The sequence below is a fragment of the Aquarana catesbeiana genome, linkage group LG01 (genome assembly GCF_042186555.1).
Source record: "Aquarana catesbeiana isolate 2022-GZ linkage group LG01, ASM4218655v1, whole genome shotgun sequence".
Classification (NCBI taxonomy): Eukaryota; Metazoa; Chordata; class Amphibia; order Anura; family Ranidae; genus Aquarana; species Aquarana catesbeiana.
In genome coordinates this window covers 688,245,440-688,270,867 of record NC_133324.1, presented here as the reverse complement: position 1 = coordinate 688,270,867, position 25,428 = coordinate 688,245,440, and the positions used below count along the sequence as shown (strand labels likewise).

The window sequence follows — 25,428 nt, the reverse complement described above, 5'->3', positions numbered from 1 at the left end:
TGATTTACATATCTCATGCACAAGCCTGAGAGAGGCATTTTGTGTACTTCAGATCCCCTCCTCCTTTCTTCTCCAGCTCTCCCAGGATTGGCTGCTCCACACCTCAGCATGATTGGGCATGATGAAGTCATGTGGTGACTTTTCTGGGTTTTGACTGGATGTTAGTAATGATAGCAGAAGTTCAGTGTAAGAAATACACAGGAGAAAAGGGGAGTGTAGAGGTGGGCGGGGAGTCTACTGACATCACGACTCCACTCACCAAGCTCTGGACAACAAACCCACCCACAGAATATGCAGTTTTTCGGGTCTCATAACAGACAGAGGGGAGACATTTGAGACATTTGACAGGTAAAGATACATGCAGGAGGCATGTATATCCTTATAGATAACCACTATGGCAGTAGTTTAGAAAGCATGTGAGTTGGTTTACATCCACTTTAATATGCAAATAGGGACTATCTGATCATATGCATGCATGCCCTTGCCCCCTACCTGACAATGTGTGGACCCCTGCTGACTGAGCCCTCAGTGCAATATATTGTCCATCAGGTGGTTACATGGCTGTCCTGCACTCCTAGGAAGAGGAGAATCAGTGGGGGTGCTCTAGACAGTGTTCTCATGCTGTCAGTTATTGGATCCTGCTATTCATTTAATACCTTCCCCAATGTTACAGGCTTTATTTTCTGGTGTAAGTATCTTTACGAATACAGTATTTTTTTTTTTATCTGAAAACAAAAGGCATACACTAGTAAATAGCTTTCCACTTCATATAACGCATTGATTGCTGATTTTGTGTTTTGTCTGTACTTCTACTGTAACACGATTACAAACAATTCAAATCGATCTGTAGATTGGACATGTTCAGATTTCTTAAGTTATTCTTTATCAAAAGGTACTTTTTTTTTATAAAACACAAGGAATAATTTAAATTATTAAATATTATATGCTTATAGTGATGTTGAATGGCTACTGATATGGTATTGGACAGCTTTTTTTCCTGTTGGTCTATATACTTTACTACCATAGTGTTTGACTGAGTTAAATAATTAAATAAAATTATCCCATAAAAAAGTTGTACAAGCTGGACTTAACCCTTCAGTGGTTCAGTGATATACAGTTGGCTAAAGGATAGATACCAGAGTGTGGTTGTAAATGGTGCTCATTCGGAACAGAGACTAGTGATGTACCACAATACTTTGTACTAGGTTCTGTTCTATTTAATCTGTTTGTATGTAATTCAACTGAAGGTTTGGAGGTTAAGAAATGTCCATTTGCTGATGACAAAAAGGTGTGCAATAGGATTGATATCTGGATGTGTCTGTAACATGGGACATGATTTGGCATTTCTGGAAGCTTGGTCAAAGCAGTGGAAACCCCAGTTCAGTGTTTTTAAATGTAAAATAATGCACCTATGAGAAAGAATCCCTTAACAGAGTATAATTTTGAAGGTACAGTGCTGGCCAGCACTTCAGAAGAAAAAGATTTTAGGGTACTTTTTTCAGATGATTGTAAAATGAGCAAACAGTGTGGCCAGGTGGTGGGGAAAGTGAACAGAAATCTAGGGCGTATCAATGGATCATCAACAGGAGGAAGGCGATCCTGATTCCAATATATACTGTAGATCTTTAGTTAGACCTCATTTTGATTGTCCAGTTCTGGAGACCTCACTTACAGCAAGATATTGGTGAGATAGAACAAGTGCAGAGAAGGGCAACAAAAATAGTTAAAGGTCTGATGAATAAAACATATCAGGAGTGACTTCAGGACCTCAAAGGAGAAGTGCAGGATGTAAAAAAAATAACCATACATACTCACCTATGTGGCTGCAGCATCGGTTTGATGCTGGAGCTATCTCCTGCTGGCTCTTAGACCAAGAACCAAGTGGTCACATAACTGCTGATAGCTCAGTTCTTGGTCTTCACTGAGCAGATAGCAGTGACTATCAGTCACCACTCTCTGCTCTGCCTCTCCAGTGCTCACTGGAGTGCCTGGCTGTGGAGGGGTCAGGAGCAGCTGGCTCAGGCTCTCAGTGGTGCACTGAGAGCCTGATCCAGCTGACAGTCAGGAGTCTGGGTGGATCCTGACATTGCTGTCAGGATACATCTAGAGAATGGAGTGGCTCTGTTGGTCTGTGACGTCAGCTGACAGCAGACTTTAGCTCGCTGGCAGCTGAATCTGGGTCACAGAAGTGCAGAAACAAGTGCACTCCTGTGACTCAGAAGAGAAGTATGGCCAAAGTCTGGAGGTAAGAAGAGACATGATTAAAATGTTTGAATACATTAAGGATGTTAATAAGGTTCAGGAAGGCAACACAGGGGCATGGTCTCAATTTAACCCGAGGAAAGTTCAAAAATAATTCTAGAGGGTATTTTATTACTGAAAGTATAGTTGATGCTTAGAACAGACTTCCGGCAGAGGTAGTAAGTCACTCACCAGTAAGTGGATTCATGCTTAGGATAAACAAAGATCTATAATCAGAGTAACTGAAAAGGGTAAAAAAAAAAATAATAATAATAAAAAATAAATAAATAAATATATATATATATATATATATATATATATATATATATATATATATACAGTAAATAAAATGGGGCTGGTTTGATGGGCCACTTTATCTAAGTTTCTGTTTCTATATAAGTGGTTCTGTTCTTTGCCCATTCAGATTTCTTTAACCCCCTTCCTCCGTCCATACCCAGCAGCATATGCAGTACTTACCTTTAGTTCACTTCCTGAATGCTCAGTTTAGTGCCAGGAGCCAAAGGAAACACCCAGCACTTCTGGCTGTGGAAGAACATACAGCTCACTTCATGTGACAGCACTGGACCAATCAGCGTTGTTACGTGGCAGGGGGTCCATAGCTCTGGATTAGTTATGAATCCAGTAAGTCGAAGCTAACAAAGGCTTTCCTACCGCTCCTGGCAGCAGAACGGATTGGCAGGGGAGAAAGATGAATGGTAAGCATCTGCATTTGTTGAGGTCTGCATTAAAGTAAGTCTGTTACTGTGCCATTATTTACTTCAAAGTCTCTTCTTTTGTAGCTGCTTTTTTAGTGAAGGCATCTACTGCGTTTTTTTGATATCTAATACATCATTGTTTTTTCCTGTAGACATAAAAACTGACGAATTTCCACAGCAGTTTACTTGACAAATAGCAGCATTGAGTTGAAAAAAATACAGAAAACTGATTTTTGCAATATTTTAGTCTGCTTTGCAACACTGCAATTATTGTCTTTGTTTTAAAACGAAAGACTATAGAAAATGCAGGATCGGGAACCTAGCTTTTAAACAAAGTGTTCATTATACATATAAATGTCTGCAAATGAATCTACCTAGCCAATACTAGCCACTGTAATTGCTTGAGGCAAGGCAGCAAAGTCCTGCAGTTTTCCATATTTTTATAAAATTGTAATGGATTTTTTTTTCCCTGTATGCTACCCTTTCCCATTCATGCATGAAAACTGAGATTGTAGGGCATTAACTGAATATTTAAATTTGACCTTGGGTAACCGTGGAAAATGCATACCACCTAAAATTGAATAGGATATGAATATATATATAGGTTGTAAGGGGGACAGGCTGAAATGGCATTGCCGCGGTAAACCATACACGAGACAAGGACACCCAGATACAGTCCAAGCAGGTGTGTCCTGCACTTTTATTCATCAAGGCAAAACACAAATACAGTTCACAGCAGAAAGTCCATAGCATAAAACAGAACAAAACCCCTACTCATCCAAGCCACTACATAAAGTCATTTCCTGATTTAAAGAGTGTCCGGTAATGGGTTTCCCAAAATAAGCAGACAGGTCTGGTGCCTTTTTAGTGTTCTGTCAGCAATCACCCTTTTCTATCAGCAGCAGACTCTCACAGCAGAGAAAAACAGAGAGTGTCCTGATGAGGTCTGGCTACCAGGTAAGATGTGGCCCTGGGAATGGAGGCTGTATTCTACCCAAATTTCTACAACCCCCCTTTTTAGATCTTAAATATCACAAACGTATTTTTGCTCCATAACAAGCATAAATCCTGCAGCCAATTACATATATATATATAGGCCTAATTCCAGTGCGAGATGCAGTTTTTTTAGCTTTCTGCACCAGTAATACCGTGATGAAACTACTGAAGCTGAATGTATTTCTAGGACAGGCCAGTACAAGCTTGCCCGACTGTTTCTCACAGAAGTTCTGCTGGCTATTAGCTTCAGATATGATTCTTAAATTAATTAGATGAGCTAGAGATGACACACTTGGTAAAAATATATTAAAAACATTTTTTCAATTAGAAGTAACTATCTGTTCTCCTTAGTGAATATGTATATAAATATTACACAACTAAAATTGAACATTGTGCACTGTGAACTACTGCAAAGGTGTCAAAGGAAAATTCCTGTTGCAAAAATAAATGAGAACTGTTAATGGGGGTTATTACAAGGAACATTATCTACTGTTGTACAATAACTGGTGTACAATGATTTATTTTATTTTTGCATGACTTTAAAGCAATATTAAGGCAGTATTAAACCCAAAAGCAAGTGTTTATTATATTGCAGATTACCACTACTTAGATGTTATGGTTGCATTAGTTTCTTTTTTAGGATTTATTTCTTCTGGTGAACTATCCAGCAAGTCTGTTTTTCAAAATCACAAGCTCTCCAGCTCTCTAGTAGAATGTATCAGTTTACATGGATGAGACAAACCACTTAATGCTGGCAGGGGTGATTAAAATGATCAGCTTTTATTTATTCATGCAAAACTGTTATCCCAAAAGGAAAAAAAAACTGTTTGCTGCAACTGCTTATAAAGTGTGATGTGGAATTTTTCTTCAATTTGTTAGTGGTACTAAATCTGCTAATACATTTACCACTCCCCTCCCCCCAGACTAACAATGGTGCTGCCTGCTGTACCCCCTGTGCACATTCCTCTAGAGTGGTGTCTCATGTACACAGGGCAGTTGAAAACCTCTTCTAAAGGCTGGAAACTTGACAGCTGTAAACCTACAGTGAAAAATGTCCATTTTACAGCTTTTTCATACCACGTTTATGCGACTTTAGCAGCAGTTATGAGCATTTGAGGTTAGAAGCGTTTTTTAAAGATAACCTCAGGAGACCCTGCCAAATGCCCACAATCCATGAAAAACAAGTAAATTATTAACCATTTCAGGAATTCTGTGAGAGAAGAGAGAGCAATGTGCTTGTAGATAGCGGTCTTATTTTATGTTTTTTCACTGAGGATCCCATTTATCAGACATTTTTTCCCCCTTTAAAAACGCTTACAAACGCAAACGTGAATAAACGTGGTTTACCACGGTTACATGCGTTTACACAGGGTTACAAGCATTTGGCATTTGAAATGCCAGTAAACTACAGTCCTGAATGTGATTTTTCTGCTTTCAAAAAAATGCCTGAAACTTCAACTGCCTCTAAACTACTATAAACGACTGAGTGTGCATGTACACATAAGATAACATAGAGGAGAGTTCAGGGGCTGTTGAAAAAAAATCGCCCAACTGCTTCTAAACTTCAGTTTAGCATCTGTAGTGTACATGAGGACTAACCCATGTAACCACTTTAACTACTTGCCAACCCCCCGCCGCAGTTGTATTGTGGCAGGTTGGCACGGCTGTGTGCATCGCCGTCATTGTACGTCGGCTCTTTAAATAGGCTGTAGCAGGCATGCCCATGCCACGTCCCCAGAGCCGTTGCCCGTGGCCAGTGGCCGCAATGTCCGCCAGCCACCTGCAATCGATCCTCACAGAGGCAGAAGGGGGATCTGTCAATGTAAACAGACAGATCCCCGTTCTGTCAGGGAAGTAGAGAGAAATATGCTGTTCCTAGTGATCAGGAACAGCGATCTCTCTCTACGCCCTGTCAGTCTCATCCCCCCACAGTTAGAAACACCTCACTAGGGAACACTTAACCCCTTGATCGCCCCCTAGTGCTAACCCCTTCCCTGCCAGTGACATTTATACAGTAATCAGTGGCTATTTTTAGCTCTGATTGCTGTATAAATATCAATGGTCCCAAAAAAGTGTCAAAAGTGTCCGTTCTGTCCGCCGCAATGTCGCAGTCCCGCTAAAAATCTCAGATCACTGCCATTACTAGTAAAAAAAAATTATAATAATAATGCCATAAATCGATCCCCTATTTTGTAGAGGCTATAACTTTTGTGCAAACCAATCAATATACGCTTATTGCAATTTTTTTTCACAAAAAGCAATGTAGAAGAATACATATTGCCCTAAACTGATGAAGAAATTCGTTTTTTTTATTCATTTTTATATTTATTACCAGTATATCAAAAAGAAAAAATATAGTTTTTTTTCAAAATTGATGGGTTTTTTTTTGTTTAAAGCACAAAAAATAAAAACCACAAAGGTGATCAAATACCCCCAAAAGAAAAAGAAAGCTCCATTTGTGGTAAAAAAAATGACATCAATTTTGACATCAATTTTGTTTGGGTACAATGTCGCACAACTGCACAATTTTTTAGTTAAAGTGACGCAGTGCCGTATCCCAAAAAAATGACCTGGTCATTAAGGGGGCAAATCCTTCCGATTCTTAAATGGTTAAACCAAAAAGCAAGTATTTATTATATTGCAGTTTACCAATCCTTAGATATGATGGCTTTATTAGTTTCCGTTTTTAGACTTTCTTTCTTCTATTTGTATCTGTTGATCTTGCCAGTAAGTCTGTTGTAAGCTCGTCAGGGATGATTAAAATGATCAGCTTTTGTTTATTCAGGTAAAATCTTTATCCCAAAAGGAAAACAAAAACTGTTTACTGTAGCGGATTATAAAGTGTGAGCTGGAGCTTGGCTTTAATTTGTTAGTGCATCTAAATCTACTATTACATCTACATACAGAATACAGAATACTTTATTAATCCCAATGGGAAATTGGGTAATTGTTACGACACAGTCAAAGACAACACAAGATTACAACAATGAACTAAACAAGATGCAAAAACACTACACTACAAATAAAACATCCATACAATTAAAATGCAACATAGAATAAATAACACAGATTAAACACTCCCCCTCCACCCAGATTAACAATGCTGCTGTCTGTTGTGCCTCCTGTGCTCATTCATCCAGAGTTGTGTCACACTAAGACCCCTTTCACACTGGGGCGGTATTGCGCTAAAAATACCGCCTGCAAACTGCCCCTAAACAGCCTCCGAGGGCTTTCACACTGAAGCGGTGCGCTGGCAGGACGGTGAAAAAAGTCCTGCAAACCGCTTCTTTGGAGCGGTGAAGGAGCGGTGTATTCACTGCTCCTAAACCGCTCCTGCCCATTGAAATCAATGGGACAGCGCGGCTATACCGTAGCAATACCGCGGCTATAGCCGCGCTGTACGAGGGATTTTAACCCTTTTTTGGCCGCCAGCGGGGGTTAAAACCGCACCGCTAGCGGCCGAATACAGCTGCAAGAACGACGGTACAGCAGCGCTAAAAATAGCGCTGTTGTACCGCCGACACCCCCACCGCCCCAGTGTGAAAAGGGCCTAAGACAGGAGGTGTGTTACTGGCCAGAACACCAGGTGAAAACAGAGGGAAAAATGCCTAAGAAAAAAAATCTAATGCAGCCACCACATCTAATGATTGGTAAACTGCAATATAATACATTTTTGGTTTTGGGTTTAATACCTCTTTAAAGTTTGTACATACTTGATGAATCCCACTTGCATGATAGTATTCATGTAGGGATTCGTAGCCACTAGGGGGGTACATATAACAGCACACTCATCCTTATTTAATGCTAAATATAAAACAAAAAAAAAAATAAATGCAACTCTGTAGTCATTAAAGCTGAAGCTTAGATATGGATAATTTTGTATATTTACATGCATGTTCCATACCTACAGTAGGTGATCCCCGGGGAAGCTGGCAATTAATGTAGTAGGCACCACTATTAGAATGATTGCCACTAGCTACCAGGTCCCATGTTGTTTGGGTGCTCTACGACTTAGTGAACGCATGAGGTTGCTCGCTTTGCACAGGCGCCATTTATAGAACAGTTTACATTTTCTTAATGAATGCAAAGAACTCTCAGATTATATGAGGTGGAGAGGTGATGCTACAATGATATGTCAACCAACATACATGGATTGTTATGTAGTTGTTAATATCCTGGGGTTGTATTATTTATACAGTGTATTCAATAGATTTAAAGTGATAATAAACCTATTTTTTAAATATTTTTAAAAATACAAAACAGGTTATACTTACCTGCTCTGTGGAAGGGAATTGCACAAAGCAGTAGCTTACCTCCTGTTTTTTGGTCCCCCAGCTTGTGCTGCCTGCTGCTCCTTCCTGCAGGTGCCCCCCCTGAGCAAGCTATGTGTGCGTCCACAGACACAACCAGCGACATTCGGCCACACCCCCTGATCCCTCCTCACAGGATTTGAGTGACAGCAATGGTTCCCGCTGCTCTCAGTGTGCTCTGTGAGACCAGGAAGAGAGAGCAGCGGGACTGTAGCTGAAGACAGCGCTGGATCATGAGAGAACTCAGGTAAGTGCTTAGTGCTTAGGGACGGGGGGGGGGACAGTTAGTGGGCAGTTTTGCAGGGTATGCATTAGGGTAGGAAGCCTTTTGCCAATTTGAGTAAAAATCAGAGTGGTCATATTATTTTACAGAAGCCCTTGAGCCTAGGTTCACATTTGCGCGATTACAACGCCGGTTCCCGCATTGACATAGTTGCCAACTGTCCCGGATTTCCCGGGACATTCCCGGGACTTACACTCCATTCACAAATTTTTTGTGTCCCGGTAAATGTCCAGAAAAATCCGGTTTTTGATTTTTGCCGCCGCCGCCGCTAGAGGTCTGCGGCCGGTGGAGACATTGTCTCCGCCGGCCGCCATCTTGAAGAAGCTTGAAGACGGCTGGGGGGGGGCTAGACGGAGCTCCTCCGACGCCGCCCACCCTCCGCCCCGCCTTACTCCGCCCCGCCTCACTCCGCCCACCCTCCGCCCCGCTCCGCCCCGCGTCACTCCGCCTACCCCCGCCCCGCTGCCAGGGAAAGGGGCGGGGGTTTTGCCATCCATGCGGAATTCGAAAAGACCGGCGGACTCTGAGGTAGGGGAGGGGGGGCGCACGCCGCTGTGGGAATTTGTAGGGGGGGCTCCACTGGGGGACACCTGATGTGAGGGGGGGCTCCACTGGGGGACACCTGATGTGAGGGAGGGCTCCACTGGGGGACACCTGATGTGAGGGGGGGCTCCACTGGGGGACACCTGATGTGAGGGGGGGCTCCACTGGGGGACACCTGATGTGAGGGGGGGCTCCACTGGGGGACTCCTGATGTGAGGGGGGCTCCGCCAGGGACACCTGATGTGAGGGGGGCTCCGCCAGGGACACCTGATGTGAGGGGGGGCTCCGCCAGGGACACCTGATGTGAGGGGGGGCTCCGCCAGGGACAGCTGATGTGAGGGGGGGCTCCGCCAGGGACACCTGATGTGAGGGGGATCTCCGCCAGGGACACCTGATGTGAGGGGTAGCTCCGCCAGGGACACCTGATGTGAGGGGGGGCTCCGCCAGGGACACCTGATGCGAGGGGGGGCTCCGTCGGGGACACCTGATGCGAGGGGGGGCTCCGTCGGGGACACCTGATGCGAGGGGGAGCTCCGCCAGGGACACCTGATGTGAGGGGGAGCTCCGCCAGGGACACCTGATGTGAGGGGGGGCTCCACTGGGGGACACCTGATGTGAGGGGGGGCTCCGCCGGGGACACCTGATGCGAGGGGGGGGCTCCGTCTGGGACACCTGATGCAAGGGGGGGCTCCGCCGGGGACACCTGATGTGAGGGGGGGCTCTGCCGGGGACACCTGATGCGAGGGAGGGCTCTGCCGGGGACACCTGATGCGAGGGGGGGCTCTGCCGGGGACACCTGATGCGAGGGGGGGCTCTGCCGGGGACACCTGATGCGAGGGGGGGCTCCACTGGGGGACACCTGATGTGAGGGGGGGCTCCACTGGGGGACTCCTGATGTGAGGGGGGCTCCGCCAGGGACACCTGATGTGAGGGGGGCTCCGCCAGGGACACCTGATGTGAGGGGGGGCTCCGCCAGGGACACCTGATGTGAGGGGGGGCTCCGCCAGGGACAGCTGATGTGAGGGGGGGCTCCGCCAGGGACACCTGATGTGAGGGGGATCTCCGCCAGGGACACCTGATGTGAGGGGTAGCTCCGCCAGGGACACCTGATGTGAGGGGGGGCTCCGCCAGGGACACCTGATGCGAGGGGGGGCTCCGTCGGGGACACCTGATGCGAGGGGGGGCTCCGTCGGGGACACCTGATGCGAGGGGGAGCTCCGCCAGGGACACCTGATGTGAGGGGGAGCTCCGCCAGGGACACCTGATGTGAGGGGGGGCTCCACTGGGGGACACCTGATGTGAGGGGGGGCTCCGCCGGGGACACCTGATGCGAGGGGGGGGCTCCGTCTGGGACACCTGATGCAAGGGGGGGCTCCGCCGGGGACACCTGATGTGAGGGGGGGCTCTGCCGGGGACACCTGATGCGAGGGAGGGCTCTGCCGGGGACACCTGATGCGAGGGGGGGCTCTGCCGGGGACACCTGATGCGAGGGGGGGCTCTGCCGGGGACACCTGATGTGAGGACGGACTCTGCCGGGGGCAGGCGACGTGGCTAGTGACACGCTCAGGGCTCCCACTGATTCTGCATTATGGTGAGTTGAATGATTTAATTTTATATTACAATGTAATAATAGAAATACTGCACTTCAATCATCCTGACACAATAACAATCATGGTGCCGGGATGATTGAAGTGCTAACACCAGGTGTTTGGAGTATCTTTATCTGCTGATTGTTAAACTTTCTAGAATACACATATTTTTATTGTGTAGGATCTGGGGCTGCTGTCCCGTCATTTCCCTCTCCCCCTCTCCCCCTTTCCCTCTCCCCCTTTCCCTCTCCCCCTCCCCCTTTCCCTCTCCCCCTCTCCCCCTTTCCCTCTCCCCCTTTCCCCCTTTCCCTCTCCCCCTTTCCCTCTCCCCCATTCATCTCAGACTCTAACCACACCCTCTTGAGCCACGCCCATTTAAGCCACGCCCACTATGACGCGTAAACCACGCCCATTTTCCACCGCGGCGCGCTTACTGGTTTTTTTTTTCTAAGCCACGCCTACAAACGAATGCCCCGCCCCCTAATTATTGTACGGCTCCGCCTACAGCCACAAAAGTGTCCCACATTTTTTTTTTACAATGTTGGAAACTATGCATTGCATCTCTCCCGCAGGCAGTTCACGCTGCCCTCTGCAAACCACTGTGGGTGTCAATACATTGGTAATGACACCCCCAGATCAGTTCACATAGGGCTGAACTCGCATTGCACAGACATCGCATGCACTTGGCACAGCAGTGCGGGTGTGAATCACATGTCTGTGTTTGCACTAGTGGGAACCTGGGCTGAAGCAGATCTTGATGCAAGGTCTGTTTTCAATCCCTGGGCCCCTCCCCCTGTAAGAATCACTAGCTCTCAGTATGTTCAAAAGGTAACACTAAGGCCGGTTTCACACTGGGGTGGTGGGTGCTTCGGCGGTAAAATGCCGCTATTTTTAGGCCGCTACTGACGTTTTAGCGGCGCTATTTGGCCGCTAACGGGGCGGTTTTACCCCCTGCTAGCGGCCGAAAAAGGGTTAAATCCGCCCGCAAAGCCCCAATACAGCGGTGCTATACCGGCGGTATAGCCACGCTGCCCCATTGATTTTAATGGGCAGGAGCGGCGCTCCAAAGATGCTGCTAGCAGGACTTTTTTCAGAGTCCTGCTAGCGCACCGCTCCAGTGTGAAAGCCCTCGGGCTTTCACATTGGAGAGACAGCAGCGGCTGTTTCAGGTCGGTTTGCAGGCGCTATTTTTAGCACAATATCACCTGCAAAGTGACGCAGTGTGAAAGGGGTCTAAAGAAAAAAGTTTGATTTTTTTACTTACCTCCCCCAGCCGGTAGAAGACAATTGCTGATTCCCCTGTCAGCACTACCTGTGTTAATAGGGGATTCGTGCTTCCTGTGGTTGCATGAAAGAAATTTGCACCGTGTAAGGCCTGTCTTACTCTCATCTTCTGCCCTTTCAATTTAGGTGACAGTAATACCACACTCCACATTCCTTCAAGTGATTGTAAAGTCTTGTTTTTTTTTTTTTTCATAAAAATAACAAACATGTTATACTTACTCGCTGGTGCTCCTGGCCCCTCCCTCCTGTGGAGTGCCCCCCCCCCCCCCAGCAAGCAGTTTGTTATAGAGGCACCCGAGCTGAGCTGTAGCTCCGTGTGTCCACTCAGACACAGAGCTGTGGTTCGGCCTGCTCCCCTCTCTTTCCTGATTGACTAACTGACTTTGATTGACAGCAGCGGGAGCCAATGGAGTCGCTGCAGTGTCTCAACCAATCAGGAGGGAGAGGCTAAGACACTCGTGGACATTGTTGGACAGAGACGGGGCTCAGGTAAGTATTGAGAGGCTGTGGGGGACTGCTGCACACAGAAGGCTTTTTATCTTAATGCATAGAACGCATTAGGATAAAAACACTTCTAAATTTACAACCCCTTTCAGTCCATATCTCATGAGAAGACAATATTATAGTGGACTGTGTCATCTTATGGGATTTCGGCCTGCTTCCCAGGAATCATCCTGGAAGGATGGTGATGTCACATCCAGCAATGAAGAAAAATACAGTAAGGTAAGTATAAAATCTACCTTTACAGGTGTCTTTGCACATACTAAGAGCTAGTGATGATTTACCTAGGTGAGATCCAAGACATTATAAACTGACCTTGCATTTTCTGCCAGTTCTGCTTTAAGTGAAGCTGGCCATACACTAGTAGATTTTCTAATGAACATCTGTATAAACATTCGGACACAGTATGTTCGATGACTGGAAAAATTCCGTTTGATAGTACTTCAAAATTTTATTTGCTTTAACATTTGGTTTTGGGATAAATGTCAAATTTTCTGAACCACATTCACAATTTGTTCATTCAGAAAAAAAAATGGACATGCTGTTTCTTTCGAATTTTCTCGTCTCGTCTCGAATTTTCTTGTGGTAAAAAAAACGAACGTCAGGTTTGATCCCACTAATGACTCAAAAAGCAAACAAATGGTCCTGAAGTAAAAGTATTCCAATGAAGTTCTTCTAATATATGGACAGCTATAGATTGTGCTCAATATGAGAGAAAAGGGCTGAGCTATGGGTTGGGGCCAAGCAGGTTGTTACTTAGATCTGTATGATAAATACAGCAGGTAATGTACACCTTATTATGTATGTTGATACACTTCGCTATATAATCCCTTGTAAAGTTCATACACTCTTTCTGCATCTTTGTTTGACAGTGTTTAGGGTTCCAAATACTATAACCTTAGAGTAAAAAGTTTTGCCACTGAAAGTACATGCAACTCATTACCGAACAATGCATTCTTTCTATTCCCTGATAAGTGTATAAATCCCTACTATACAGTAAACTATAATGCCTATTTCTTGTACAGATTTGAATGCAAATCCGAGAGAGAGTGAAAAATAGGTTAATGTATGGTGAACTGCACAGTGCTCTGTAGAAAAACTGCCATTATTATATCCTATATTGTTATTTTGTGTAGATGCCATAACACCCACATTTATACAGCAGGGGGATTATAAACCTCTCAGATTTCTGAATTGCTGTATTTTCCAGCAGTGACTATCTTTTGTGTGAGGTTCTGTAACGCAAGGCCTTTATTTTACATCGTTACCTTAACTTAGCAAGTCGGTGTTCTGACAGAAATAGCAAAAAGAAAGCTGAGAATGTGTCATATGTTATCAGACCTTTTCTTTGATCCTGATCTTTTATTACAGAAAACTTGAAAAGTTATTGGAAATATATTTTGTATTGTTGTATTAATATATATATATATATATATATATATATATATATATATATATATATATATATATATATATATAAATATATACACACATATATATATATATATATATAGATATATTTATATATATCTATATATATATATACTGTGGGGACGGAAAGTATTCAGACCCCCTTAAATTTTTCACTCTTTGTTATATTGCAGCCATTTGCTAAAACCATTTGAGTTCATTTTTCCCCTCATTAATGTACACACAGCACCCCATTTTGACAGAAAAACACAGAATTGTTGACATTTTTGCAGATTTATTAAAAAAGAAAAAGTGAAATATCACATGGTCCTAAGTATTCAGACCCTTTGCTCAGTATTTATTAGAAGCACCCTTTTGATCTAATACAGCCATGAGTCTTTTTGGGAAAGATGCAACAAGTTTTTCACACCTGGATTTGGGGATCCTCTGCCATTCCTCCTTGTAGATCCTCTCCAGTTCCGTCAGGTTGGATGGTAAACGTTGGTGGACAGCTGTTTTTAGGTCTCTCCAGAGATGCTTAATTGGGTTTAAGTCAGGGCTCTGGCTGCGCCATTCAAGAACAGTCACGGAGTTGTTGTGAAGCCACTCCTTCGTTATTTTAGCTGTGTGCTTAGGGTCATTGTCTTGTTGGAAGGTAAACCTTCGGCCCAGTCTGAGGTCCTGAGCACTCTGGAGAAGGTTTTCGTCCAGGATATCCCTGTACTTGGCCGCATTCATCTTTCCCTCGATTGCAACCAGTCGTCCTGTCTCTGCAGCTGAAAAACACCCCCACAGCATGGTGCTGCCACCACCATGCTTCACTGTTGCAATTGTATTGGACAGGTGATGAGCAGTGCCTGGTTTTCTCCACACATACCTTAGAATTAAGGCCAAAAAGTTCTATCTTGGTCTCATCAGACCAGAGAATCTTATTTCTCACCATCTTGGAGTCCTTCAGGTGTTTTTTAGCAAACTCCATGCGGGCTTTCATGTGTCTTGCACTGAGGAGAGGCTTCCGTCGGGCCACTCTGCCATAAAGCCCCGACTGGTGGAGGGCTGCAGTGATGGTTGGCTTTCCACAACTTTCTCCCATCTCCCGACTGCATCTCTGGAGCTCAGCCACAATAATCTTTGGGTTCTTCTTTACCTCTCTCACCAAGGCTCTTCTCCCCCGATAGCTCAGTTTGGCCGGAAGGCCAGCTCTAGGAAGGGTTCTGGTTGTCCCAAATGTCTTCCATTTAAGGATTATGGAGGCCACTGTGCTCTTAGGAACCTTAAGCGCAGCAGAAATTTTTTTGTAACCTTAACCAGATCTGTGCCTTGCCACAATTCTGTCTCTGAGCTCTTCAGGCAGTTCCTTTGACCTCATGATTCTCATTTGCTCTGACATGCACTGTGAGCTGTAAGGTCTTATATAGACAGGTGTGTGGCTTTCCTAATCAAGTCCAATCAGTATAATCAAACACAGCTGGACTCAAATGAAGGTGTAGAACCATCTCAAGGATGATCAGAAGAAATGGACAACACCTGAGTTAAATATATGAGTGTCACAGCAAAGAGTCTGAATACTTAGGACCATGTGATATTTCAGTTTTTCTTTTTTAATAAATCTGCAAAAATGTCAACAATTCTGTGTTTTTCTGTCAATATGGGGTGCTGTGTGTACATTAATGGGGAAAAAATGAACTTAAATGATTTTAGCAAATGGCTGCAATATAACAAAGAGTAAAAAATTTAAGGGGGTCTGAATATTTTCCGTCCCCACTGTGTATATATATATATATATATATATATATATATATATATATCCAGGAAGAGCACAGCAGGTCACTCTGGTTTTGAGACTCAGGAAGGAACCTGAGTGAGAGGAGCTCTGGATGTTGGACTAAAAGGTTTTCTTTTCCGCATGTTTTTGTGGGTGACCAGCCCCGCACTGTATAGAGAGGAGACTATTTGTTTAGTTAGTGCCAGACGGCAAGGATTCTATTTACTGTTTGTTTATTTTTATTTTTCAAACCTCCTGCAAATAAACCTGGCATCCGCCAGATTTTGAAGAAAGTGCCTCTTTTGCTGACTGTCATTCAGAAAAAGGTGATCCCCACGAGCTAATTCCCCACACGTGGTGGATTCAAACCAACCGCCAAGTCGCAGAGGCTGCTGCAGCACAACAGACGGCCCAGCAGGAAATGAACCGGCAGTTCGCAGAGGCTATGGTGGAACTGAAAAAGGGGTCCGCACCTCCTGTGTCAGCGGAACCAAAGATGGTACGTGCCTCCTACCACCTGCAGAAGATGACACCTGCGGATGATGCATACATTGCGACTTTCGAGAGAGTCGCTGTCCGGGAGGGATGACCAAAAGAGCAGTGATCGGGTCTGTTGGCACCATTTCTAACAGGAGAACCCCAAAAGGCCTATTTTGATCTAGAACCAGATAAGGCCCAGGACTATGATACTCTAAAGCTCTCAGATCGTGGAGCATGTGGTAAGGGACCGGTACCTGCATGCGCTCCCTGCTGCCCGGTTATTACAGACGGTTCATGCCCCACTTTGCCACTATGGCCGCCCCCCTGGCCGACCTGACGAAGGGTAGAGGGTTGGTCATGGTCAAGTGGAATCCCGAAGCCGAGGAGGCATTTCAGAATTTAAAGCAGACCATTTGTGGGTTACCAGTACTAGTGGCCCCGGACTTCAGCAAGGAGTTTTTCGTACAGATGGATGCTTCTGAGGTGGGCCTAGGGGCTGTACTGTCACAGAACAGGGATGGTGAGGAGCACCCAGCTGTATACCTGAGCCGGAAGCTGAACAAGCACGAAAAGAACTATGCCATAGAAAAGGAGTGTCTCGCCATTAAATGGGCTTTAGACTCCCTAAGGTATTACCTACTGGGGAGGTCGTTTAAACTGGTCACCGACCATGCTTCCCTAAAGTGGATGTGTGACAACAGGGAGAAAAATGGTCGTGTGACAAGGTGGTTCCTGGTTTTACAGCCCTTTCGGTTTACGGTGGAGCACAGGCCGGGAAAATTCCAAAATAACACAGATGCCCTCTCTCGCGTGCACTGTATGGTTGGGTCAAGTGCTCAGCCACAGGGGCTTGAGCAGAGGGGGAGGATATGTGACGGTGTGTGAGGTGAGATACACGATAATAGGTACATTTCACCTCGCATTCGATCCATTGTAAAGGACTGAACCGGAATCTGGCTCGGTTTTTCTAGCCTCTGTGGCAGGCTGGGTTCCGGTCCGGATGTTCGAGTCCACTGGAGTCCACAGTCAGCTGGACTTTAAATATCCAGGAAGAGCATAGCAGGTCGCTCTGGTTTTGAGACTCAGGAAGGAACCTGAGTGAGAGGAGCTCTGGATGTTGGACTAAAAGGTTTGCTTTTCTGCATGTTTTTGTGGGTGACGGGGACCAGCCCCCCACTGTATAGAAAGGAGACTATTTGTTTAGTTAGCGCCAGACGGCAAGGATTTCATTTACTGTTTGTTTTTATTTTTTAAACCTCCTGCAAATAAACCTGGCAGCCGCCAGATTTTGAGGAAAGTGCCTCTTTTGCTGACTGTCATTCGGAAAAAGGCGATCCCCACGAGCTAATTCCTAACAATATATATATATATATATATATATATATATATATATATATTAATTTTTACATTTGTATAACTAAATGTTATTTAAATTATTTGATGATCAGATTATGGTGAGATTATAAAAATGATTAACTAACTGCTGCTGTTAGGTTTGTAAACAGGTACTTATTATGCGTCATGATTCCTGTTGCTATCAAATACATACATGTTAGATAGTAGGTAACGTTGAAAAAAGACACAAGTCCATCAAGTCCAACCTATCTGTGTGATTATATGTCAGTTCGTCATTGTATATCCCTGTATGTTGCGGTCGTTCAGGTGCTTATCTAATAGTTTTTTGAAACTATCAATCCCCCCACTGAGACCACTGCCTGTGGAAGGGAATTCCACATCCTTGCCGCTCTTACAGTAAAGAACCCTCTACGTAGTTTAACCTCCTTAGCGGTATTCCTGAGTGTGGCTTGGGGTGAATTTTCAGTACCAAAAGCGGTACCCCGAGCCACACTCGGGATCGCATTGCAGGATCCAGGTACAGTTACTTACCTTGTCCCCAGGATCCTGCGATGTCTCCCCGCTGTTTGTGTGAGCCGTGTCCTCCTCCGGATCTATCATAGTACCAGGCTCCATTCCCTGCAAGCGTTGCGACGCACGGGGACGGAGCAGGGCGCCAAATTCAAAAAGTTATAAACACACAATACATACAGTACACTGTAATCTTACAGATTACATTACTGTATCACATTATTTCACATCCCTTTTGTCCCTAGTGGCCTGTCCAGTGCTCTGCATGCAGTTTTATATTATAAATACTGTTCTTTCTGCCTGGAAACTGGAGATTGTTCATAGCAACCAAAAAGTGTCCCTTTACATCAAAAGCGGTTTTAGACCAGCTAGAAAACAGCGATAATAAATTAGAATCACTTGCAACTGAGCGATAGTGATTTGTGGGGAAATTCGTCATCAAACACTGATAGTAATAACAGTGACAATTCGGCAACTGAGCAAATTTCAGTGTTTTTGATTTGATTATATTATTGAATAATTTGTATTATTGTTATTATATTATTATTTGTTATAATTATTTATTATATTATAATTTATGATTTTGTGTTTCAAACTTTATCATACCCAGGCTGTCTACTAGACTCTTGTTTGGACAGATTTAAGTGTGTTATTCCTAAGAATTACAGGCCTACAATACAAGCAAAACATTGTACCGCTTTGAGCATCAAAAATCTAAAATAAGCATACCGCCAGGGAGGTTAAGGTTAAACCTCTTTTCTTCTAATTTTAATGAGTGGCCACATGTCTTGTTAAACTCCCTTCTGCAAAAAAGTTTTATCCCTATTGTGGGCTCACCAGTACGGTATTTATAAATTGAAATCATATTCCATCTCAAGCGTTTCTTCTCCAAAGAGAATAAGTTCAGGGCTCACCTTTCCTCATAACTAATATCCTCCAGACCTTTTATTAGCTTTGTTTCCCTTCTTTGTACTCACTCCAAACTGTATATACCTATTTATGAATGGTGACATTTGGAGTGCATTGAATCTAGCATATATTGAATTATTGAATACCTAATACATTAATGTGCCTTAGGCTTCATGTACACTAGCCTACACTGGCAGCTCCTAAACTTGAGTTTTTTGAGGTTTTTTTTGCCAAAGCTCTTAAACTCAACTCTCAAGCCTATGAGGGAGATTTACTAAAACTGGTGCACACAGAATCTGGTGCAGCTGTGCATAGTAACCAATCAGCTTCTAAGTTCAGCTTGTTCAATTAAGCTTGCCACTAAAACCTAGAAGGTGATGGGTTACTTTGCACAGCTGCGCCAGATTCTGTGTGCAGCAGTTTTAGTAAATGTCCCCCTATGTTTCAATGTACACATAGACTTTTAGCAGAGTTTAGGAGCTGCCATGTTTAGGTGAGCTTCAACCTCCCCCCTCCTGAAGGCAGAAGAATCATGTTCAAGATAGGAATGTTTTGGCTGCTGGCCACTGGAAAATGCAAAACACTGCAAAAAGTGAGCCGTGATTTTGCTGGATTTTGTGTTTTCCTATGGCGGCGGTAAATGTAGGCCAGTGTACATGAAGTCTTAAAATATTTTTATACATTAACATTAAAGCAGAGAAATTTACCTTTATACTCTTACCATACACGCATTTGAAAGATGCAATCCATCTTCAGATTCTTATCTTAGGGGACTACTCAAAAAGTACTGTTATGGGCTTAACCATGGCCATACCACTGCTTTAAGAAATATGTTCTTCGTGCTCCACTGACTTCAGGAATTTGAAGCCAGTGGAGTTTTATCAAAATGCACAAGGAAAAGAAAAAGCAAGAAGAGCCCAGTTACATGACCTGTCAAAGCTATGTGACCAGCCTCCACTCCATTTATGGAGTTTTCTCAGCTGCATAAGTGGAGCGTGGGTTACCAAGGGCTTCCTTGCAGTGACCACTTTAATTGTAGGAGGTAGTCCAACTGGGGGAAGGGCAGGCAGAATAGTTCAGGGACCACAGTTCAATGGTCTGTGGTGCAGTATTGGTAACAACTGGATTGATTACTAAAACTGCAAAATCTGGTGCAGCTGTACATGGTAGCCAATCAGCTTCTAACTTCAGCTTGCTCAGTTAAGCTTTGACAATAAAACCTTACAGCTGATTGGTTTCTATGCAGAGCTTCACCAGATTTTGCACTCTCCAGTTTTAGTAAATCAACCCCAACTGTGTACTTTTCGGCTTACACCTTGCGAAGTTTGGATGTAAGATGTTTGGATATAGAATATATATATATATTTACATTTTTGTAAATATTTTATTATATCTGTTCATGTGACAACACTAAAGAAATGACACTTTGCTACAATGTAAAGTAGCGCATGCACAGCTTGTATAACAGTGTAAATTTGCTGTCCCCTCAAAATAACTCAACACACAGCCATTAATGTCTAAACCGCTGGCAACAAAAGTGAGTACACCCCTGTAAGTGAAAATTTCCAAATTGGGCCCAATTAGCCATATTCCCTCCCCGGTGGCATGTGACTCATTAGTGTTACAAGGTTTTAGATGTGAATGGAGAGCAGGTGTGCTAAATTTGGTGTTATCGCTCTCACTCTCTCATACTGGTCACTGGAAGTTCAACATGGCACCTCATAGCAAAGAACTCTCTGAGGATCTGAAAAAAAAAGAATTGTTGCTCTACATAAAGATGGCCTAGGCTATAAGAAGTTTGCCAAGACCCTGAAACTGAGCTTCAGCACGGTGGCTAAGAACATACATCGGTTTAAAAGGACAGGTTCCACTCAGAATAGGCCTCGCCATGGTCGACAAAAGAAGTTGAGTGCACATGCTCAGCGTCATATCCAGAGGTTTTCTTTGGGAAATAGACCTATCTGTGCTGCCAGCATTGCTGCAGAGGTTGAAGGGGTGGGGGGTGAGCCTGTCAGTGCTCAGATCATACGCCGCACACTGCATCAAATTGGTCTGCATGGCTGTCGTCCCAGAAGGAAGCCTCTTCTAAAGATGATGCACAAGTAGGCCCGCAAACAGTTTGCTAAAGACAAGCAGACTAAGGACATGGATTACTGGAACCATGTCCTGTGGTCTGATGAGACCAAGATAAACTTATTTGGTTCAGATGGTGTTAGGCATGTGTGGCGGCAACCAGATGAGGAGTACAAAGACAAGTGTGTCTTGCCTACAGTCAAGCATGGTGGTGGGAGTGTCATGGTCTGGGGCTGCATGAGTGATGCCGGCACTGGGGAGCTACAGTTCATTGAGGGAACCATGAATGCTAACATGTGCTGTGACATACAGAAACAGAGCATGATCCCCTCCCTTCAGAGACTGGGATACAGGGCAGTATTCCAACATGATGACGACACGAAACACACTTCCAAGATGACCACTGCCTTGCTAAAGAAGCTGAGGGAAAAGGTAATGGACTGGCCAAGCATGTCTCCAGATCTAAACCCTATTGAGCATCTGTGGAGCATCCTCAGGAGCTCAAGGTCTCTAACATCCACCAGCTCCGTGATGTCGTCATAGAGGAGTGGAAGAGGACTCCAGTGGCAACCTGTGAAGCTCTGGGGGACTCCATGCCCCAAGTGTGTTAAAGCAGTGCTGGAAAATAATGGTTGCCACACAAAATATTGACGCTTTGGGCCCAATTTGGACATTTTTACTTAGGGGTGTACTCACTTTTGTTGCCAGCAGTTTAGACATTAATGGCTGTGTATTGCATTATTTTGAGGGGACAACAAATTTACACTGTTATACAAGCTGTACACTCACTACATTACATTGTAGCAAAGTGTCATTTCTTCAGTGTTGTTACATGAAAAGTTATAATAAAATATTTACAAAAATGTGAGGGGTATACTCACTTTTTTGAGATACTGTATATTAAGGCATTTGGGATCTGGATTTGTACATTTCGTTTGATGGACAGTACAGTATATAGGAGAACATTTTATTTCGTATTTGTGTTTTATGAAATTTTAGTATTTTATGAAGTATATGAAACTAAAAGATTTTGATACACACAAGAAGTGATAAGCGAAAAGCCTAAAGGCTTAAAAAAATTAGGAGTTAGAGTTATTGTTCAATTTTAAGGGTAAATACAGGCATACCCCGCTTTTAAGTACACAATGGGGTTTATTTACTAAAGCTGGAAAGTGCAAAATCAGGCTCCCTTCTGCATAGAAACCAATGAGCTTCTAACCCTAGCTTGTTCAATTAAGCTTTGATAATAAAACCTGGAATCTCATTGGTTTCTATGCAGAAGTGAGCCTGATTTTGCACTTTCCAGCTTTAGTAAATAAACCCCATTGTGTACTTAAAAGCGGGGTATGCCTGTAGTAGGTGTTAGCTTAAAGTGGATGTAAACCTGATTCATGAAATTTGACCTGGGCACATATATCTGCAGTGTTTTCTTATCTCTCTTCAAAGCCCTATGTCCCGTGACTGTCTCCTGCTCCATTCTTCTGTTATCAGCCTGATAACTTCTGACAATTTCTCTGTCAACTGAGATAAAAGCAGCCTGAGTTTTGTTTTGGGGAGGGTGCTATAAATAGATTAGCAGCCTGCTGAACTATTCAATGAACAGCTCTGAAAGTCTCTACCTATGAGAAGAGGGGGTGTGTGCCTTTCCTCCAATCAGCTGTCTTGGCTGTATACCCAGGCTTCACTGCACTGCTAACCAGGAAGAGAAAATCGAACACGATCTTAACTTTCTAAAGAATATATAAAGCTGAAGACAGAAGATATGAATGTAAAACTTATGTAGGGAGATTTGTTTCATCTCTGTGTATAATCTGAGGCTGTTCACGTCACTGGGTATATGTGAGTATTTACATCCACTTTAAGTGTTTGGGTAATGATAGGGTGGTTACATTAGGATCACAGATAGGTTACAGTTTAGAAAAATTTGAGGATACACTTTATTTTTATCTTGTTTTTTGCTGAAAGCCCCAGATAATTAGCATTCAGCACCAAAATCCAACACAATAATGAGGAAATGACACCGGTTAGAGTTGCAGTTGCAGCTATTTTGAGTGCTGAACATACTTTTAAACACACTGGGGTTGATTTACTAAAACTGGAGAGTGCAAAATCTGGTGCAGCTCTGCATAGAAACTAACCATTCCAGGTTTTAATTTTACAGCTTAATTGAACAAGCTGAAGTTAGAAGCTGATTGGCTAGCATGCACAGCTGCACCAGATTTTGCACTCTCTCCGGTTTTAGTAAATCGACCCCACTGATTCTTGAATATGAACTGAGTGGATACCTCTAACATACTATATCAACACAATGGGCCTGGCTTACTAAGTTTGTAAATTAAATAACTGGACCAGCAACCTTAGTACGGCAAATTCTTACCCAGGTTTACTTAATGTGTGCATGAATATGCACAAGCTTTTCCAGTTTGGGGCTATGCATCTGAACATTCCCTAAAACTGAGCCTGCATATTTGTAATCATGCCTTTCTAAGTTTACTTCCACTTGAAAATGTATGTATGATTACTCTAAATTGTTTGCACATATATGAAAATGGTCAACTTTATTATTTCACCTAAACACATACCTAAAGTAGCTGAACGGGGAGCAATATATGTCAGTTGCTGACCCTTTTACACCTTGCAGGAGAACATCTTCTCTTGGCTGCAGATCATTGGTCCTCTCTGCTGCTAATGGACAAGGCAGGGAGAGAGGGGAACAAAGGAGGATGCTAACAGCTGTAGCTGTGATTAAAATCTTGCCCACTAGAGATGCAGAAAGGCACAGTTCAGAGAGATGAAATTGTCCCCTAGCATAGGAGGGTCAGAGGCCATTTTTTTGGAGACTATGCTGTTGTAATCAAGAGACAGATGTGTGTGTGTGTGTTTGTGTGTGTCAAGCTGTGAAGAGCTGCAGAGCATTGTGTCCAGAGTTTCTGAAAGTAAGACTGCTGGCTCCAGAGAGAGAGACTGATTGTGGACAGCTACAGTTGCAGAGTAATATGGGTAGAACCCCAAAAGAATAGACAGAACTCAGGTATAGAAGGCCTAAAAATTCATTTGATGTCGGCTTAAGAAGGGAGCCCTATGTGCAAGGAGTGACTTCTTGCCTGACCTTCAGGGGGACCAACCAGGACCAACGTCTGTGATGGGAAGTCTCTTGGCCATCTGAGCTTACTCCAACATAAGATGCAGGGCCCCAACGTTAAAGGAAAAGATCCATAAGACGCACATCATAGAGCAGACCCATGTGCATAAAGTAAGATGAATGGCAGCCTCAGCCCAGCCTCCAGCCAGGCCATGCCCCAATGTGTTTTGCTCCACCCTTGGAGCCCCAAAGCTGGCAGATTGTGCATAGTTCCACTGGCCAGTGAAATAGGCAGGGCCTCTTGTTTATAGATACACCACATAGCTGGACTTTTGACCCTCACAGCTGTGTTTAATTTTGAAACTGTTGTTATATCTGCTATTGTACTTTTGTTTTTCTAACCCCATTTCCTGCAGGGCTTTGCCTTGTCATAAACTCTTCTTTATTCTGCTGGTGTATTGGCATTTTGCATCAGCTTAGGGTGTTCATCATTGGGAAAAACAGAAGGACCCATCTTTCACATGACTCCTAAAGAGGTACTATATTTTCTTCATAATCAAGCCCATTTTTGCACATGCGATTACCCAGCTCTACTCTGAAATAAACATGCGCCCAACAAGGTAACCTATCCTTCACTAGAGCCTAATGCCATTGGCAACCAAGGCAACATCTCTTTGTTAGGATCACCTAAAGCATTTGCTGTTTTATCTGGTCCTTTCTTACTTTAGAGTATAGTGACATAAAGCTCAGTTCAATTGCTATGTGGAAATAGCATTGTGATATTAGGCAATTCAAGTTTTTTTAGTTCTACAAAAAACAATTGTTATAACTTATAATTGAGCCTAATGTGAAAATAAGATTATATTATGTAATCTGAGTGTATTTCTGAGGATGGTGATGGGAAAAATGTGAGACGGTTATTGATAGAGGGAAAAGCTTGCTGTCTTTAAGGAACAGTCCTAATCTTCATAATGGTATATACAGCAGTGGTGGTATTTTTTGGGGGGGGGGGGGGGGCAAACAGTGCATCTGCCAACCCTCCCTTGGGTCGGGTCGGTCAATCGGCCAATGCACTTACCTCAACCACAGGCAGCTTCCCCAGCTCTCCTCCACAGGCATCATGAGCAGGCATCTCCTTTCCCTGCTCGGCAGCTTCTATCTCACTCCCATGTTATTCTAACAAACCTGGGTGGGCTCTGAGCGCAATGCTCTGCGTCCGGAGCCGACCCTATTTTGAAGCCTATTAGAGCCTCTGGCTCTAATCAGGTGCTTCAAAATAAAAACCCGCCACTGCGCCTGGCATCCTGAAAGGGTCCGGACGCATGAATAGGGGGTTGCAGTGGCGATGGAAAGGGGAGGCAGCGCCCGTGCGCCCTTAAT

The 25,428-nt window shown here is 43.9% G+C and overlaps 1 protein-coding gene across 2 annotated transcripts in view; it reads left to right on the top strand.

Annotated features, from left to right (window-relative positions):
- TRPC3 (transient receptor potential cation channel subfamily C member 3) overlaps positions 1-25,428 on the top strand; it is a 309,905-nt gene that overhangs the window by 18,970 nt on the left and 265,507 nt on the right. The window contains exon 1 of one of the 2 annotated variants that reach the window (XM_073603502.1): positions 1,914-2,957. The exons of the other annotated variant lie outside the window; for it this stretch is intronic. The gene's annotated coding sequence lies outside the window, so the exon portion shown is untranslated. Of the gene's footprint in view, positions 1-1,913; positions 2,958-25,428 lie in introns of those variants that run through there. 2 annotated transcript variants of the gene reach the window in all.